General features: G+C 41.2%; 1 protein-coding gene across 1 annotated transcript in view; it reads left to right on the forward strand.

Annotated features, from left to right (window-relative positions):
- Positions 1-10637: 10637 nt before the first annotated feature.
- Positions 10638-18880, forward strand: part of LOC124114468 (tyrosine-protein kinase SRK2-like) — a 59206-nt gene continuing 50963 nt past the window's right edge. Inside the window, exon 1 of the mRNA XM_046475037.2 lies at positions 10638-10750. The gene's annotated coding sequence lies outside the window, so the exon portion shown is untranslated. The remainder of the gene's footprint in view (positions 10751-18880) is intronic.

The raw sequence follows: 18880 nt of genomic DNA on the forward strand, positions 1-18880 counted from the left end.
CAAGAAGTGCTGTAAGCAGGGTGATTGTAAGAAGTGCTGTAAGCAGGGTGATTGTAAGAAGTGCTGTAAGCCGGGTGATTGTAAGAAGTGCTGTAAGCAGGGTGATTGCAAGAAGTGCTGTAAGCAGGGTGATTGTAAGAAGTGCTGTAAGCAGGGTGATTGTAAGAAGTGCTGTAAGCCGGGTGATTGTAAGAAGTGCTGTAAGCAGGGTGATTGTAAGAAGTGCTGTAAGCAGGGTGATTGTAAGAAGTGATGTAAGCAGGGTGATTGTAAGAAGATGACACAGGCAGGGTGATTGTAAGAAGTGCTGTAAGCAGGGTGATTGTAAGAAGTGATGTAAGCCGGGTGATTGCAAGAAGTGATGTAAGCAGGGTGATTGTAAGAAGTGCTGTAAGCAGGGTGATTGTAAGAAGATGACACAGGCTAGATTGTAAGCAGTGATGGAAGCCAGGTGAAATCAAGCAGTGATGCTAGCAGGGTGATTGCAAGAAGTGATGAAAGCAGAGTGATTGCAAGAAGTGCTGTTAGCGGGGTGATTGCAAGCAGGGATGCTAGCAGGGTGATTGCAAGAAGTGATGAAAGCAGAGTGATTGCAAGAAGTGCTGTTCGCGGGGTGATTGCAAGAGTTGACGCTAGCAGGATGATTGCTAGAAGAAGATGCTCGCAAAACAATTGTAAGCAGGGTGATTGCAAGAAGATGACACAGGCTGGATTGCAAGCAGTGATGCTAGCAGGGTGATTGCAAGAAGTGATGAAAGCAGGGTGATTGTAAGAAGATGACACAGGCTAGATTGTAAGCAATGATGGAAGCCAGGTGAAATCAAGCAGTGATGCTAGCAGGGTGATTGCAAGAAGTGATGAAAGCAGAGTGATTGCAAGAAGTGCTGTTAGCGGGGTGATTGCAAGAGTTGACGCTAGCAGGATGATTGCTAGAAGAAGATGCTCGCAAAACAATTGTAAGCAGGGTGATTGCAAGAAGTTATGTAAGCAGGGTGATTGCAAGCAGTGATGTAAGCAGGGTGATTGTAAGAAGTGCTGTAAGCAGGGTGATTGCAAGAAGTGCTGTAAGCAGGGTGATTGCAAGAAGTGCTGTAAGCAGGGTGATTGTAAGAAGTGATATAAGCAGGGTGATTGTAAGAAGTGCTGTAAGCAGGGTGATTGTAAGAAGTGCTGTAAGCAGGGTGATTGTAAGAAGATGACACAGGCAGGGTGATTGTAAGAAGTGCTGTAAGCAGGGTGATTGTAAGAAGTGCTGTAAGCAGGGTGATTGTAAGAAGTGCTGTAAGCAGGGTGATTGCAAGAAGTGCTGTAAGCAGGATGATTGTAAGAAGTGCTGTAAGCAGGATGATTGTAAGAAGTGCTGTAAGCAGGGTGATTGTAAGAAGTGCTGTAAGCAGGGTGATTGCAAGAAGTGCTGTAAGCAGGATGATTGTAAGAAGTGCTGTAAGCAGGGTGATTGTAAGAAGTGCTGTAAGCAGGGTGATTGTAAGAAGTGCTGTAAGCAGGGTGATTGTAAGAAGTGCTGTAAGCAGGGTGATTGTAAGAAGTGCTGTAAGCAGGGTGATTGCAAGAAGATGACACAGGCAGGGTGACTGTAAGCAGTGATGTAAGCCGGGTGATTGCAAGCAGTGATGCTAGCAGGGTGATTGCAAGAAGTGATGTAAGCAGAGTGATTGCAAGTAGTGCTGTTAGCAGGGTGATTGTAAGAAGTGATGCTAGCAGGGTGATTGCAAGAAGTGATGTAAGCAGAGTGATTGCAAGAAGTGCTGTAAGTAGGGTGATTGCAAGAATTGACGCTAGCAGGATGATTGCAAGAAGTGATGTAAGCAGGGTGATTGCAAGAAGATGACGGCGGCAAGGTGATTGCAAGAAGATGCCGCTAACAGGATTACTGCAAGAATATGACGCTAACAGGATGACTGCAAGAAGATGCCGCTAACAGGATTACTGCAAGAATATGACGCTAACAGGATGACTGCAAGAAGATGCCGCTAACAGGATTACTGCAAGAAGATGCCGCTAACAGGATGACTGCAAGAAGATGCCGCTAACAGGATTACTGCAAGAAGATGCCGCTAACAGGATTACTGCAAGAATATGACGCTAACAGGATGACTGCAAGAAGATGCCGCTAACAGGATTACTGCAAGAATATGACGCTAACAGGATGACTGCAAGAAGATGCCGCTAACAGGATGATTGCAAGAATATGACGCTAACAGGATGACTGCAAGAAGATGCCGCTAACAGGATTACTGCAAGAAGATGCCGCTAACAGGATGACTGCAAGAAGATGCTGCTAACAGGATTACTGCAAGAAGATGCCGCTAACAGGATGACTGCAAGAAGATGCCGCTAACAGGATGACTGCAAGAAGATGCCGCTAACAGGATGACTGCAAGAAGATGCCGCTAACAGGATTACTGCAAGAAGATGCCGCTAACAGGATTACTGCAAGAAGATGCCGCTAACAGGATTACTGCAAGAAGATGCCACTAACAGGATGACTGCAAGAAGATGCCGCTATCAGGATTACTGCAAGAAGATGCCACTAACAGGATTACTGCAAGAAGATGCCGCTAACAGGATGACTGCAAGAAGATGCCGCTATCAGGATTACTGCAAGAAGATGCCACTAACAGGATTACTGCAAGAAGATGCCGCTAACAGGATGACTGCAAGAAGATGCCGCTATCAGGATTACTGCAAGAAGATGCCACTAACAGGATTACTGCAAGAAGATGCCGCTAACAGGATGACTGCAATAAGATGCCGCTAACAGGATGACTGCAAGAAGATGCCGCTAACAGGATGACTGCAAGAATATGACGCTAACAGGCCATTACTGCAAGAAGATGCCGCTAACAGGATTACTGCAAGAAGATGCCGCTAACAGGATTACTGCAAGAAGATGCCGCTAACAGGATTACTGCAAGAATTGACGCTAGCAGGATGATTGCAAGAAGATGCCGCTATCAGGATTACTGCAAGAAGATGCCACTAACAGGATTACTGCAAGAATTGACGCTAGCAGGATGATTGCAAGAAGACACCGGCAGGGTGATTGCAAGAATTGACGCTAACAGGATGACTGCAAGAAGACACCGGCAGGATGATTGCAAGAAAAAGACGCTTGTAACCAGGGTGATTGCAAGAAGATGACACTAACAGGATGACTGCACGATGATGACGCAAGTCGAATGAATGCAAAATGACACAATCAGGTGATGACGATATCAGCCTGAATATGACATCGACGGGTTACCAATATCACAGCAGGAGACACCAAGAAAGAGATTCACAGATCGTACCATTTTTGGGGATCGAACCTGGGTTGTGTAGAGTGAATATTTTAACCAGGGGGCTACACACACCTCGGTCAGTGTGATGACGACTACAGGAATAGGCTTGACTGATAGAAGGCACTGGACATATATAGTCAGAGAACTTTGGCTCCATAACAAACACCACTGTCTGTGTCAGACAATCAGCACGTATGTCAGGAAATACGTTTTGCCTTAATCATAAACGATGAACGATCATGTCTGATATAACTGCATGTTCCGGTGTTAGTGTGAGTCATGTTGGAAATAACGCCATTATGTGCACATACGTGGCAACACGCTGCCGCTGAGCAGTGGACGAGGCGAATTCAAATATTCTTGTTTTTCATCGCAGCCCGACGCTAATATTAATTGCCAACCCTGATTAGTATTCTCAGCTGCTAATTTCACATCACCTACCAACTTTACAGTGTGTTCCATGAGGAGGTGCACGCTTTCGTGATTCTCACAGTCTGGTTATTGAAACCCGTGAAGATTCGGGTTAGAATAGGTCTTCAGAAACCCATGCTTTCCCTAAGAGGCGAATATGCCTGTCGTAAGAGGCGACTAACGGGATCGTTTGGTCAGGCTCACTGGCTTGGTTGATGCATGTCATCGATCCCAATTGCTCGGTGCTCATGATGTCAATCACTGGATTGTCTGGTCTATTTATAGACCGCCGTCATATAGCTGTGCGGCGTTAAACAACAAACAAACAAACAAACAAAGGGTTACTGAAATATTATTTGGACGGATACAAATAAAGTTGCTTTGAAAAGTATAAGAAACAAGACATTTGTTTAAAAAGTTTTATACATGTTTAATGTGGACCCACAGCGTAAATTAATTTTAGGGACGACGTCTTCAAATATAATTCCTCATCAATTACTATACTGAACAACAAAAGTTCCTGTGACATTGAATAAGATTTAATGCAAAGTTATGTTTTTTACCTAATCTGAAACAATTTCGGTTGGCAACGGATACAAAACGTTGCGTTTTTGTGACTTGATTCCACACGTGTACTACAATATTGAAAACCAAACTTTACTTGTTTGACAAATACACTAAAATATTAGTGTCACAGGAACTTTTGTTGTTGAGTATATATGTAACCTACACACGCATAACGGTAAAACACAAGCAATAGTCCCAGTGCGTTCCAGTGTCTCTGGGGTCTCTACCATGGCCGCACAGCTCCTTCCGCTGTAGAAAAGTCCGATATCAGCAACTCCAGCTCATTCATCCACATGAGTGAGTGAGTGAGTATGGTTTTACGCCGTTTTTAGCAATATTCCAGCAATATCGCGGCGGGGGACACCAGAAATGGGCTTCACACATTGTACCCATGTCGGGAATCGAACCCGGGTCTTCGGCGTGACGTTCATCCACATGAACGATTCCGGTTCCAAGTTAATACATACACATCGGATCATCAGCTACGCACCGCCTCCGTGGTGTAGTGGACAGGGTCTCCCCGCGCAGAGCGGAAGGTCGGAGGTTCGATTTCTTCGTCGCGTCATACGAAAAGCCCTTACAAGATAGTACTTGTTGTTACCCTGGGCGCTAGGGCAGAAGTTACCAAACAACACAGTTTTCTCGGATGTCCACAAATATGTAACGACCCTTTCAATTTAATCATCATTCTGTTTGTCATACCATAAACACAGATTTATCCTCCAAAACTGGCCTCCACGGGATGTATATCGCTATTGTGATTTCATATAGGTTACCATGACGTCACAATCAAATCACTACCGGGACTGCACATAATAAAGCCCCTCGTTATTTTGCCCATGGGACTAAAGACGGAAAAACAAAACGCATTTAAGTCTATGGGATTAAATTAAATTGAATAGTTGATTGATCTCCCGTTCCGGGTATTCTTCAACCTGTGTTGTAGCACGCTTCTGTATAGCCAATTTTCACCAAATTTTGCATCTTAAGCGCAGTTAGAGGTTTCCACTTTTACAAGGCACGTTGGACCCTTAATGCAGGTGATATTCTAGATATTCAGTGTGACATTCTAAACGCATATGGCAAACACGCATAACTGCGATATTTCATTACACGTGGGACATTCATTCTTCCTACCCTGTTTTCGACCTTTTTCGTTTTTAAGCCTTGAGCTTAAATTTGGATTAAATGTTACTCAATTTAAATGTGCAAAATCCGTAATCAAGCCCAAGGCTTAAAACGTGCCGTCCCGGCAATCCCCCAGTTACTGAGGCTGGTTAGCAGTACTTTTTACACACTAAAGACACTGCTTGTGACTGTTTACAAACTGAAAAAGTAGGATATGAGATATGGCTGATTAACGGAAAGTCACCCTCATGTCTTTTTATATCAAATATTTGGACATTCACCCTTAAAAATTTAAGAGAGAGAGAGAGAGAGAGAGAGAGAGAGAGAGAGAGAGAGAGAGAGAGAAAGATTGAGAGAGATAGAGAGAAAGAGAGAGAGAGTGAGGGAGAGAAAATGAGAGAGAGGGTGAAAGCGAGAGAGAGTGAGAGAAAGTGGGAGAGAGGGTGAAAGAGAGAGTGAGAGAAAGTTGGAGGGTGAAAGAGAGAGACAATGAAAGCGAGAGAGAAAGAGTGAGAGAGAGAGAGAGATAGAGAGAGAGAGAGAGAGAACATGGTAACCATGTGTGTACAAAACCCTTTTATATCATGATTACCATGATGAAACTGTAAATGCACCTGCATCGCTGTCATTGAATGCTAACAATTCCATGAGTAAGAACAGTACACATGGCACTGAGTCCATTCAAACCTCCTAAGGTTATGCCAAGCCTATCTAAACGGTTGCGTGCAATTGGAATGCTTGAACCGCAATTGTATAAAACGTTTTTGTTAGGCGTTTTGGTGTACATCGCCTTACAGTCAAGCCTGGGATCGGGACCAACATACCGGCAACACGTTGCAGCGACCGATCACGTTCAAGACGTCCACGATCACGTCAAGATAATCCTACGCGTCCAGTTCACCTGCGAAATCGGTTTCAGACTGCAGCTAGGACAGCTTACGTCCGATAAGTGCAAGGACTACGTACGTGAGGAATCGATTACGAACGATCGACTACGACGTTTAGCTGGACGTCAAATTTTGCCGCCACGTCATCGAACAGCACGCCTGGCATGGTCAAAACAACGTCTGAGGTACGAGGACAGGGCCCACTTGCACAAAGCGAGCTTAGCGCTACGACTATTGTAAGCCTATGTTAAAGTATGGGAGTTACGATCATCTTAGCGTTAAGATCGCTTTGTGCAAGTGGACCCTGGAGGTTAGTCCTCTTCACAGACGAGTCTGTAGGTTTAATCTTGACAGCAGTGATGGGCGTCAGCGTGTTTATCGACGTCGGAGGGAACGTCACGCAGATGCGTGTATTGTTCAACGTTCTCACATCGGTAACGGCCATTCATTATACATTATAAATACATGTATATATATGTGTGACGTCAGACGGTGAGTGCACGAGGAATGACGTAATACATTGTGCACCTCGGCATGCAGTTATCATATACACGGCGGAACAAGCCGATTAAACTCGGAATGTTTTACAAATTGCAGCCATCTGGCGTTCTTTATTGTCAACGTCCGTTCGTGCTCACTGACGTTCTTTATTAAAAACGTCCTTTTGTACACATTGTTCTTTCTATTCTTATGACGTCTTTTCGTAACATTTGACTATCAATATTGTATTTTGTCCTTTAGAAGTAACATTTAGTTCTTTATTCGTAATATTTGACCTTTATTGCGTATTTTTGTCCTTTTTTTAAACTTTGTATTTTTTGACCGAATGGCCGTCCATAAACATAGGGTGTTGGGAGACATTGTCACTGATAATTGTTTGTTTGTTTGTTTAACGCCCACTCAGCAGCATTCCTGCTATATGATGGCGGTCTGTAAGTAATCAAGTCTGAACCAGACAATCCAGTGATTTACATCTCGATCCACGCAATTGGGATACGATGACATGCATCAAACCAAGACAGCAGCCTGACCTCCCGATCCCGTTAGTTGCCTCTTACGACAAGCATTGTCGCCTGTTTCTGCAAGCATGGGTGACCTATGACCTATTCTACTCCGGATCTTCACGGGTCACTGCAAGTGGAATTGTGCATGGTCATATCCGATACTGACTTGTGAACTGACAATTGACCCCACACTGCACCCTACTTGCATGAAATGACGTTTACAGAGGACATAGACATGATGAATAATATATAGATGGGTGATTTTACAACAAGAGGCACAAACCAGGTTTATCAAGTGTCAATTTCTAAAACCCTTTCATTATTTTTTCTGCCTAGTGAACTGACATGGTGAGGTGTTATTTTCTAAAAAGCACAAACAGCAAATCTAACTTTGTATTTTCGTTGATCACTGATAAAATAAACATTCAGGTGTCTTCTTTATTAGCATTACCGCCACACAACAATATTAATAAATATAATTAAAAATCCCCATGAAAATGCGTGTATGACAATTCAATAAAAACACATACACACATATTCATTTACTTGAACAAAAAGTCCCTAACGATTCTATCTGAGTTATTAAATTTACATTTTAAAAGCAAAAAGTTAGCAAACATTCGGAAAAAAGCAGTTTATAACAGCAGTGTTTTGTTTACTTTGACATTTTCATGTAACAATTGTAGAAATAATGTTTTTGTATGCGTGGCAGGCGTGACACGTGACAGTAGTGAGTATAGCTGTGTCGGAAAGGAGCCAAATGACAACTGTTTAAACATTTTATTGCTTGTTACAAAATCTGTCATCTGAATTAAATTACCCTGAACTACTATACTGAACCAAATTAATAACTTCACAATCCTAAAATTTTAACATTTTGACCAGTTATAATTGTGGGCCCTTATTGTGTATTTAAACAGTAATGGCCACGTATTGTCTTTAGATAACACCCGTTTTTGTGCAGGTGAATCGATCCAAATCATGTGCACAGCACTATAGTGGCAAAAGTGGTTTTTCACGTGCAACTGGTCACGTGGCCATAATACCGCACGTGTTTTCAGCCATACTTGTTAGCAGTCATTAACAAAAAAAAAGAAAAACACAAGAAAACAAAAGTCTTTACGGCCATTTGTCATGCCACGCCTTTCAAATGTGCAGACGGGAACGTCCGTAGCTGAAGTCGCAAGGACGATGGGTTGTAGTCGACGGACTGTTTATGATTTACAGACGCGTCTACAGCAAACGGGTACCACCGCTGATCGCCCTCGGCCAGGTCGACCACGTGAGACGTCACATGCAGAGGATCGTCAGATTGTCTTACGTCACCTCCGTAACCGATTTGTGACGGCTACATCAACCAGAAATGAACTGTTTAGGGGTAGACTGAGTGCGCAAACTGTTCGAAACCGTCTGAGAACTGCTCACCTTCATGCACGACGGCCATACTGCGGGCCGATTCTGACTCAATTACACAGACGTCAACGTCAATTGTGGGCACAGCGACACTTACGATGGACTCAGAGGAATTGGAGTCAAGTCGTCTTCAGTGATGAATCCCGATTTAATCTTCGATTTGCTGATGGTAGGGCGAGGCAGTGGAGGCGCCGTCATGAACGTTACGCCCAGTGTTGTGTACAGGAAGTTGACAGATTTCGAGGCGGAAGTGTCATGGTGTGGGGTGCTTTCTGTGGCAATGCACGTTCCAGGCTTCTTGTCATCCGTGGCAACCTCAACGCTGCTGCTTACCGCGACCAGGTACTGGCACCAGAACTTCTGCCTTTTATGGCAGCACATGGACCCGGTTTGATCTTCCAACACGACAATGCCAGACCCCACACAGCAATTTTGACAAGGAATGTCCTTCAGAATGCGGGAGTCAACGTCATGGACTGGCCGTCAAGGTCTCCCGACCTCAATCCCATTGAACACGTCTGGAATGCTCTTGGCAGAAGTCTGCGCACTCTCCAGAACCAACCACAGAATTTGCAAGATCTTGGCACCATTTTGCAACAACAATGGCGTCGTCTTCCCAATCATGTGTTCACAAGACTCACAAGGTCCCTGCGGAGGCGCTGTGTGGCAGTTGTCAACGCACATGGTGGCCATAAACGCTACCGAATTTGTGTGCCATTAGATTCTCGTGCTTGGGACTTTTTTGATTTAAACTGTTGATGTTATTACCGAATACCGTAGGTGCTTGGAACAAATTATGGTTACCACCGTTAATTAAAATCCTTCTTTGGACATTAATGATTAAAAATTACCTTCTCTTATACATTTGTCCGTTGTATATCATATGTGGGATTACTTTTAAAAAATGTGAAGTTTTTAATTTGACTCAGTATATATCTAACTTGGATGTTATTTTTGAAAGATCTTTTTCAATTTAATAAAAATCTGTGTTCCGGACACCTGTTGTGCACCTAGTTATAAAATCACCCATATATATTGTTCTGTTGCAAAATCGTTCTTTGTTTGCGCTTTTTTCCCCCATGCTTGTCAGCGATGCATAGGAACTTTTCCCCGCTGGTATGTATAATAATCAGTTGGTCTGTACGTATTATTGCATAATATTACTGGATTTGTTTGTTTGTTTGTTGTTTAACGCCGCACTCAGCAATGTTCCACTATATGCCGACGGTCTGTAGATAATCGAGTCTGGACCAGACAATCCAGTGATTGCAAGACCGTAGTTAACTTTTTTTGACAGGGCAAATAAGATTATTCATTTCTTATTCAAGTTAACTCTCACAAGGAAAAATGGTTTCGATACCAGCAATATATTCTTCAGAAGGTTTATAGTTTTATATTTCAAAGATAAAAAACCAAAACATTCTTAATTCGCGGAAAAGAATAATATTAAAGCCCTATATATATAGACAGACATTTCAACCCTTCATAAGTTTACAAGAAAGATACTCAAATTCATAGCTTTATTTTCTCATATTACGGATCACTTTCATATTGTGTAAGAACATATCATTATATATTCTCATCTTCTATGTAATAATTGAACGAATACTCAGAGATTTCGCGCCATATAAAAAGTTTACATGTCCCCTCCCGGAAGTAAAATAGCGGGCCTATTCGGTATGGTACAACCCGCCCTTCCTCAAACGACAAGCTGACATTTTGATCAACTCGAACAATTTCTCTTCCGAAACTCCACTTAACGGAAATGTTTGACATCATAACAATATATATACACCTCACCAATACATGAACGTCAGGTTTGTGTTAACTTGTTTGATATCTGACACCAACATACACCAATGCATAATGTTATGCCGTGGTCTATACCGGTTCATCTAATCGAAATCATCAATGCGCACCTGACCTCTCGCGAGAATGTTTGTGACGTTTGTGAGAAGGGTCGTCATTCTTACTTCCTTGTTCAAATTATGACAACCACTGTACGTTCAAACTTTATCAAAGTGGAGTTTCGTTCAAGGTAAGGTGATATTAACCACGGATATTACAATGTGACATTTTGTCTCACATTTTAACACTTAATGTCGAATCATATGGTGTTTTATCCGCATGGGACATCGGACTTGAGGGAATTTCGACTGACTGGAGTGCCATGCCCAATGATCAGGTTTGATAGATGGGGAACTATTTTGAGGTGAAGACAACTATTTATGTTTGTTTATTTTACAAGGTGTGTTTGTTGTATTGCTGGGAAATTTGTTCAGAAATGTCGATGTCTACAATATTTCTGCTGTGACAATCCGTGTGACCATTGAAGCAGAGAGCCCAGCCCTTCTCCAGCCTGGCGGAGTTCGTTCCCCGTGTCAGGCAAAACAGACAGGTGAATCTAACGCAACAGGGACGGTCGTCGCTGAAGTTGCTCGAATATCTGTTTATCTGTACCGGTGTTATAGTCAGACAAACAAACAAACAAACAAACAACCTCATAAATTAGCCACTGTTACAGCTTCGTGGTAATTATGAAGATAAGCATTTGATGCAACGACCAGATAACGATTTATATCCAGGGCCTATGATATTTTAATGCGTATGTTTATCTTGTTTCTATATTTCTACATGATTGATAATGTTAAATTTCAATTACCAAATCTTTTTCTTTATTATGGCAGCTTGTTGAGTTCAGTAAAAATAATTGGGGGACAAAGTAAAGCTATCTATAGTTGGAAAGGCAAGCAAAGGCATGTAAGACATGGGATCAGATTGTACGATTTGTGCGCACCATTTCAAGATTCGTTTGCAACATTCTTTTCGTGCTGGGTTGCAGGCCCACATATTTGCTCACTATCTCCATTTTTTCATGAATCAGTTTGATAATTCCTGATCCTGCTGATAAGAACATGTTCATTGTATTTAGGCTATCTGAAGTGTTGACATAGGTAACAAGTGATATGGTTATTTTGGTTTTGTATCTTATATATTATTGTGAATTAGTGATAAGCATCCAAGAATTCCAACACACATTTTCATAATGAAATACTGCGCAGAATGAATACATTTCAACAAAAATTGTGGAAATAAATTTTACTGTTGAACATTATGGAGAATGTTCACCCCATATTCCCCCATCACCTCAAAATAAACGTGCAACAAATTCATAAAAACAAATTCATTGCAAGTCTGATGTGTAATCAGGCCAATTATTTCCTTGTACATGTATGACAAAAAGAGAGAAGGTTACTTCTTTCTTTTTCCTTTTGTATCATTGCCTAGGGATTGAGTCACAGCAATCCATGTAACCATAGATTGTCAGTGGTTTTGGTGAACAAATGATCAAAATTGATCAATCATGAAGACTTACAACACAGGGTTAGAAATTAGGGCTGGGACGGGTAACTCAGGTACCCGGGTCGGGTGGGTACTGAGTAGGACCCGGGTACAGGACTACCCTGACCTGTGGTTAGTCACGTGATATATTGTTTAATGATAAAAATTATCTAGAACTCTATGGTTACACTACAAGTCACTAATGTTCGCATTTCTTTCTGACAATGCACCCATTCCTTCTGATTTTTCATATTGTTGAATAAAGATCTAACTTAATTCGACTTCAATGTATGAATGACCAGATTGTTTAATACATGTATCTCAATACGTTTTGCCAGGGCTATGCTAAAAATGTTCCCCATCGGACATTTTGAGACATCTCCTGAGACCTACAGTGGGTACCCGGGTAGGGTCGGGTAATAGGGGGGTGGGTACCTGGGTAGTAAATTTGGACTCGTCCCAGCCCTATTAGAAATTTTTATTAGTCTGCTAGTCCAGGACCATTAACATTCAGTAAGAACTAGTCACATTTCAGTGGTCTTGACCGTCAATTCTTGTTACTTAAAGTAAAATGTTTTGAAGATTTGTTTTATGTCTTGTTTGACCAGTGACCCTGTGGTTTTATATTTAAAAACACCAAGTGATAAGACTAAGAACACAGATATTTATAGCAGGTTAACTTTGTCCACATGGTCAGTACCTTACAAACAAACCCAAAATATGTCATGTGTGTTTTAATTCTGAAAAAGGTTTACAGAAATATTTCACAGCAATCAGTCTTTGGACCCCCTAGGGACCAATTGCCAGTCATACGAGGTGACTGAATTGGGAATCCCTGGCACATCCGGGTTAGACTTGGTTTTGAGCAACCGAAGCTGCTCGTAAGAGGTGACGAGATGGACCGGGCGGTCAGACTTAGTGACGTGTTTGATGGCATGTCAATGTACCCCCAACAGTGAAATGATGATCATTACATCAATCACTGGATTGTGTAGTCCAGACTCAATTATTGACAGGCTGCTGTCATATAGCTGGAATATTGCAATATCAATCAGCGGTAGAAACTAACGGTTTTCGCCCACTAGTCCTTATAATGATAAGATATAGAAAACCCTTCGAATGGCAAATTTCTACTAGTCATTATGATACTTTAACTATTGGGCAGTTTGGCAAGGACTACAGCACTAGTGCCAATTTCTACCGCTGTCACTATATTGATTAATGGTATAGATCTGAAATGTACAGCTGTGCAGATTCAAATGCATCTTTCACAATTTTTTCGACAGCACAAAATTTTCCGAATAAACAGATTATGTTTTAGAAAAGCTAAATATTTATTGAAATCTTTTTCTAAGATCTTATGAGATAAGAACTGGCATGACTGATGTCTTTGGTATTATATTCAACCACGTTATCTCTGTTCAGTGACATTGATTTCTGTTCAAGTCACGACGTGTGCACCCGCGTATGATAGTTGCGTTACCCCGCGAGGGCAGTTGGTTGTGTCACAGTTTACAGACAACTCTATTCTTGTTCGCTTCTTTATTATGACTTTGAAACCCAAAATGATCTATCTATCCCATCCATCCATCTGTGCAGTCCAGCGATAGAAACTAACAGTTTTACTCTACTAGTCCTTATAATGATAACATATGGCAAAATCCTTAAAAAAAGGCAAATATTTACTTGTCCTTCTGATACCTTTACTATTGGGCAGTTTGGCAAGGACTAAAGGACTAGTGCCAATTTCTAACGCTGCTGTCATGCATGCTGTCATGGTTGTTGTCATGGCTACTGTGATGATAGCTGTCATGTGTGACTTGGTATAATGTCATGGTTATTGTCGTGCATACTGACTTCTCTCATGGAATCTCTAGTGGTTTATTGTCCGTCCTTGGGCCATCCTTTTCATACTTTACACCAGTTGCGTAGATCGATGCTCACGATGTCAATCATCAGATTGTTTGGTCCAGACCAGATTATATACAGACCGGCATCATATAGCTGGAATATTGCTAAATGTGTCCCTTAACAACAAACAAACAAACAAACAAACAAACATACTTTACACCAAAGTACTTGATCTGAATATCTGTGTGTGATAGTGTTTGTGTGGCTTTCTCTCTGTTACTGCTGTAGCTTCTCTAGACCTCAGGGATGAGGCAGATAGTGACGTGGGAGATGGACATCTATGCAGTGGCTCCATCCCAGAAGTCTACATGTTACCATGGTTACAGATGAAGCCATCAAAACTGTTTTAACCTACGGTTGTTCATCCATTAGGAGATATAACTGCTGTGGGTATTAAATGAGATACCATCAATATATTCTCACAGGTCGAGGTGACAGAGATATGCAGTTTATGTCTGAGGAAAGATGGTGCAGTCATTGGTTAATGACTTTCAACTTTAGTTAAACTTTTGTTAAATCAGTGAAATCACTTGAGAAAGGACTGATGTCAAATCCTAAATAAACCCCTATGTATGATTAATGTCAGTAACATTTGTTTGTTGTTTAACCCCACACTCAGCAAATATTATTCCAGCTATATGATAGCGGTCTGTAAATAATTGAGTCTGGACCAGACAATCCAGTGATTGACTCAAGAGCATCGATCTACGCAATTGGGATACGATGACATGCATCAACCAAGTCAGTGAGCCCGACCACCCGATCCCGTTAGTCGCCTCTTACGACAAGCATAGTCACCTGTTAAGACAAGCATGAGTTGCTGAAGACCAATTCTAACCCAGATCTTCACAGGTATAATGTCAGTACTAGGTTTCAATCCTAGATAAATCTCTGTGTATGATCTGTGTCAGTACTAGGTTTCAATCCTAGATAAATCTCTGTGTATGATCTATGTCAGTACTAGGTTTCAATCCTAGATAAATCTCTGTGTATGGTCCATGTCAGTACTAAGTTTCAATCCTAGAAAAATCTCTGTGTATGATCTGTGTCAGTACTAAGTTTCAATCCTAGAAAAATCTCTGTGTATGATCTGTGTCAGTACTAGGTTTCAATCCTAGATACATCTCTGTGTATGATCTGTGTCAGTACTAGGTTTCAATCCTAGATAAATCTCTGTGTATGATCTGTGTCAGTACTAAGTTTCAATCCTAGATAAATCTCTGTGTATGATCTGTGTCAGTACTAGGTTTCAATCCTGGATAAATCTCTGTGTATGATCTGTGTCAGTACTAGGTTTCAATCCTAGATAAATCTCTGTGTATGATCTGTGTCAGTACTAAGTTTCAATCCTAGATAAATCTCTGTGTATGATCTGTGTCAGTACTAAGTTTCAATCCTAGATAAATCTCTGTGTATGATCTGTGTCAGTACTAAGTTTCAATCCTAGATAAATCTCTGTGTATGATCTGTGTCAGTACTAAGTTTCAATCCTAGGTAAATCTCTGTGTATGATCTGTGTCAGTACTAGGTTTCAATCCTAGATACATCTCTGTGTATGATCTGTGTCAGTACTAGGTTTCAATCCTAGATAAATCTCTGTGTATGATCTGTGTCAGTACTAGGTTTCAATCCTAGATAAATCTCTGTGTATGACCTGTGTCAGTACTAAGTTTCAATCCTTGATGAATCTCTGTGTATGATCTGTGTCAGTACTAAGTTTCAATCCTTGATGAATCGCTGTGTATGATCCATGTCAGTACTAAGTTTCAATCCTAGATAAATCTCTGTGTATGATCTGTGTCAGTACTAAGTTTCAATCCTTGATGAATCGCTGTGTATGATCCATGTCAGTACTAAGTTTCAATCCTAGATAGATCTCTGTGTATGATCTGTGTCAGTACTAAGTTTCAAATCCTTGATAAATCTCTATGTCTGATCTGTGTCAGTACTAAGTTTCAAATCCTGGATAAATCTCTGTGTATGATCTGTGTCAGTACTAAGTTTCAAATCCTTGATAAATCTCTGTGTCTGATCTGTGTCAGTACTAAGTTTCAAATCCTGGATAAATCTCTGTGTCTGATCTGTGTCAGTACTAAGTTTCAAATCCTGGATAAATCTCTGTGTATGACCTGTGTCAGTACTAAGTTTCAAATCCTGGATAAATCTCTGTGTCTGATCTGTGTCAGTACTAAGTTTCAAATCCTGGATAAATCTCTGTGTCTGATCTGTGTCAGTACTAAGTTTCAAATCCTGGATAAATCTCTGTGTCTGATCTGTGTCAGTACTAAGTTTCAAATCCTGGATAAATCTCTGTGTATGACCTGTGTCAGTACTAAGTTTCAAATCCCGGATAAATCTCTGTGTCTGATCTGTGTCAGTACTAAATTTCAAATCCTGGATACATCTCTGTCTCTGATCTGTGTCAGTACTAAGTTTCAAATCCTTGATGAATCTCTGTCTCTGATCTGTGTCAGTACTAAGTTTCAAATCCTTGATGAATCTCTGTGTCTGATCTGTGTCAGTACTAAGTTTCAAATCCTGGATAAATCTCTGTGTCTGATCTGTGTCAGTACTAAGTTTCAAATCCTGGATGAATCTCTGTGTCTGATCTGTGTCAGTACTAAGTTTCAAATCCTTGATGAATCTCTGTGTCTGATCTGTGTCAGTACTAAGTTTCAAATCCTGGATAAATCTCTGTGTCTGATCAAGAGTAAGAGATACACAGGTTGGAATTCCAGAGGATGATGATTGATCTCTCCAGGCAAACAAACTGCTCCACATTACATAGTAAATGGATTTGGGTGGGAGTTCACTGACACACCTTCAGAATGAAGCAGCCGATTAATGTGCAAAGGTCAAGGTTACAGTTTGATTGATGAGGATAAAGCACACAATGTGTCAACAGTGGAAGATAAGTTTTATTAGTTGATAATGTTATTGGTTATCCCATATCTGATCATTGATGTTGCCCTGTTAGTATTTCCTGAAAGACATTACCTGGTTATATCATAGTCAGTATGCAATGACTGGTGACAGGTTTTTATAAATGATGTGTGGCCTTGAAGGCGTGTTGCCATGACTTTGACCAAGACTGCTGGCATAGTTTTTGACCTTCAATCAAAACTTAAAAATGCAGAGGACTGTACTATCAGTTTATCCTGAATGATGTTAATTGATTGAACAGCTTTCAAAATTCATGCTGGTCTGCTAGCCTGAGACTACTAAATTGTGCTGGGGACAAGTAAAATTCCAATGATGGTAGTCCTCGTTGACAGCAGCATTTATGGGTATTTATGGGTGAATCCGTTCTCAGTGTTTCAATGTGGCTACAAATTGGAACTGAATAAAACTGATAGAATATGTGAACAAAGTAAACATGTTTGTCTTGTCCAAGCAGGACAAGCTACAAACTCTGAGAACCAATGATCGAAGTAAGCTTTCCACAATTCATCTGGAGTAGTCTTAAAATTAATTTGTAAGGCTGTGTCGGGTTCTATAAAACTTGGTCTTATCCTCTGTATGGTTGAAAATGTTGGATATTTTTTTATAATATTGTCTTGTTTTCTTCATATCGTCTCAGGAATAAAAGTTCACAATTTTGATTCATTCGTCCAATGTTTAACGAAGCCTCAAATGTTTGAAATAACCCACCCTCTTTGCAGCACGTTATGTTAAAATTAATCCAGCAGGCAGGGCTCAGAAGTCAACAATTCTTCGTGTTAAGGTTAAACAAGCTAAAAGTAACCTGTTTCTGTTGCATATTTGCTTAATTGTGCCGCCAGGAAGTTTTTGGTTTCATTTGTATCTGTCCAACTGCCGGTTTTGTCAGTATTTTTAGACTTACAAAAATTAGCTATGGCCTTGAGAAATCCTTAAATTCTACAGAGGACTCGATGAATTTGATGAACATTTTTCCTTCCAGCTCCACTTTGTCATGTTTATTGAACTGGTTGTGTCTTCGATTTATCACCCACAGGTTTAGAAATAACTAATTCCGTAAAAAATAGTATGTGCCCTGGACCAAATGAGACTTCGCACACAGGAGTGTATTGTTTACGTCACGTGGACGGTATTGTTGAAGTGTCAAATCTTGTTGTGACGTAAGGTCAGAATGACGTCACACTAGCATGCACTAGAAAAGATGTTATAGCTGAAAATTGTTGACGTCATTCGACAATTGTGGTTTTCTAACATGGCGATGCTTGTCAGTGCATTTTTCTAAAGGGGAGCTCAGTAGGATTAAGGAATGATAGGTAATAAAGAAATTGTTACACTGACGTATATGTGCGTCATACTGATTTTACGAAACTCTTTCTAAACTGTTAGAACTCATGTGCTCTTAAAAAAATTCTGACATTTGTTTCGAAACATCAGCATGACACACATGCAAGAGTAATAGTCTCTATTTATAGTATTTCATGTCCAAATATTTACAGATTTGGAACTTTGAACTTTAACACATCCTAAAGTTGACGGGGACTGAATTTCTTTTTGAGGTCTGTGAATCATCCCGTGACTCAGTGTATAAAATATCCATCCTAGAGATTCAGGGTTAGCATTGGTCCCTGGCAACTTACGTTTGTTGTAATAGCTGACTTTGTGGACTGGGTGGTCACCGGTCAGACTGGGTGGTCACCGGTCAGACTGGGTGGTCACTGGTCAGACTGGCTGGTCACTGGTCTGACTGGGTGGTCACTAGTCAGACTGGGTGGTCACCGGTCAGACTGGGTTGTCACCGGTCAGACTGGGTGGACCGGTCAGACTGGGTGGTCACCGGTCACACTGGGTGGTCACCGGTCAGACTGGGTGGTCACCGGTCAGACTGGGTGGTCACAGGTCAGACTGGGTGGTCACCGGTCAGACTGGGTGGTCACCGGTCAGACTGGTTGGTCACCGGTCAGACTGGGTGGTCACC

The sequence above is a fragment of the Haliotis rufescens genome, unplaced genomic scaffold (genome assembly GCF_023055435.1).
Source record: "Haliotis rufescens isolate VD_foot unplaced genomic scaffold, xgHalRufe1.0.p SCAF_2, whole genome shotgun sequence".
In the NCBI taxonomy this organism is placed as follows: Eukaryota; Metazoa; Mollusca; class Gastropoda; order Lepetellida; family Haliotidae; genus Haliotis; species Haliotis rufescens.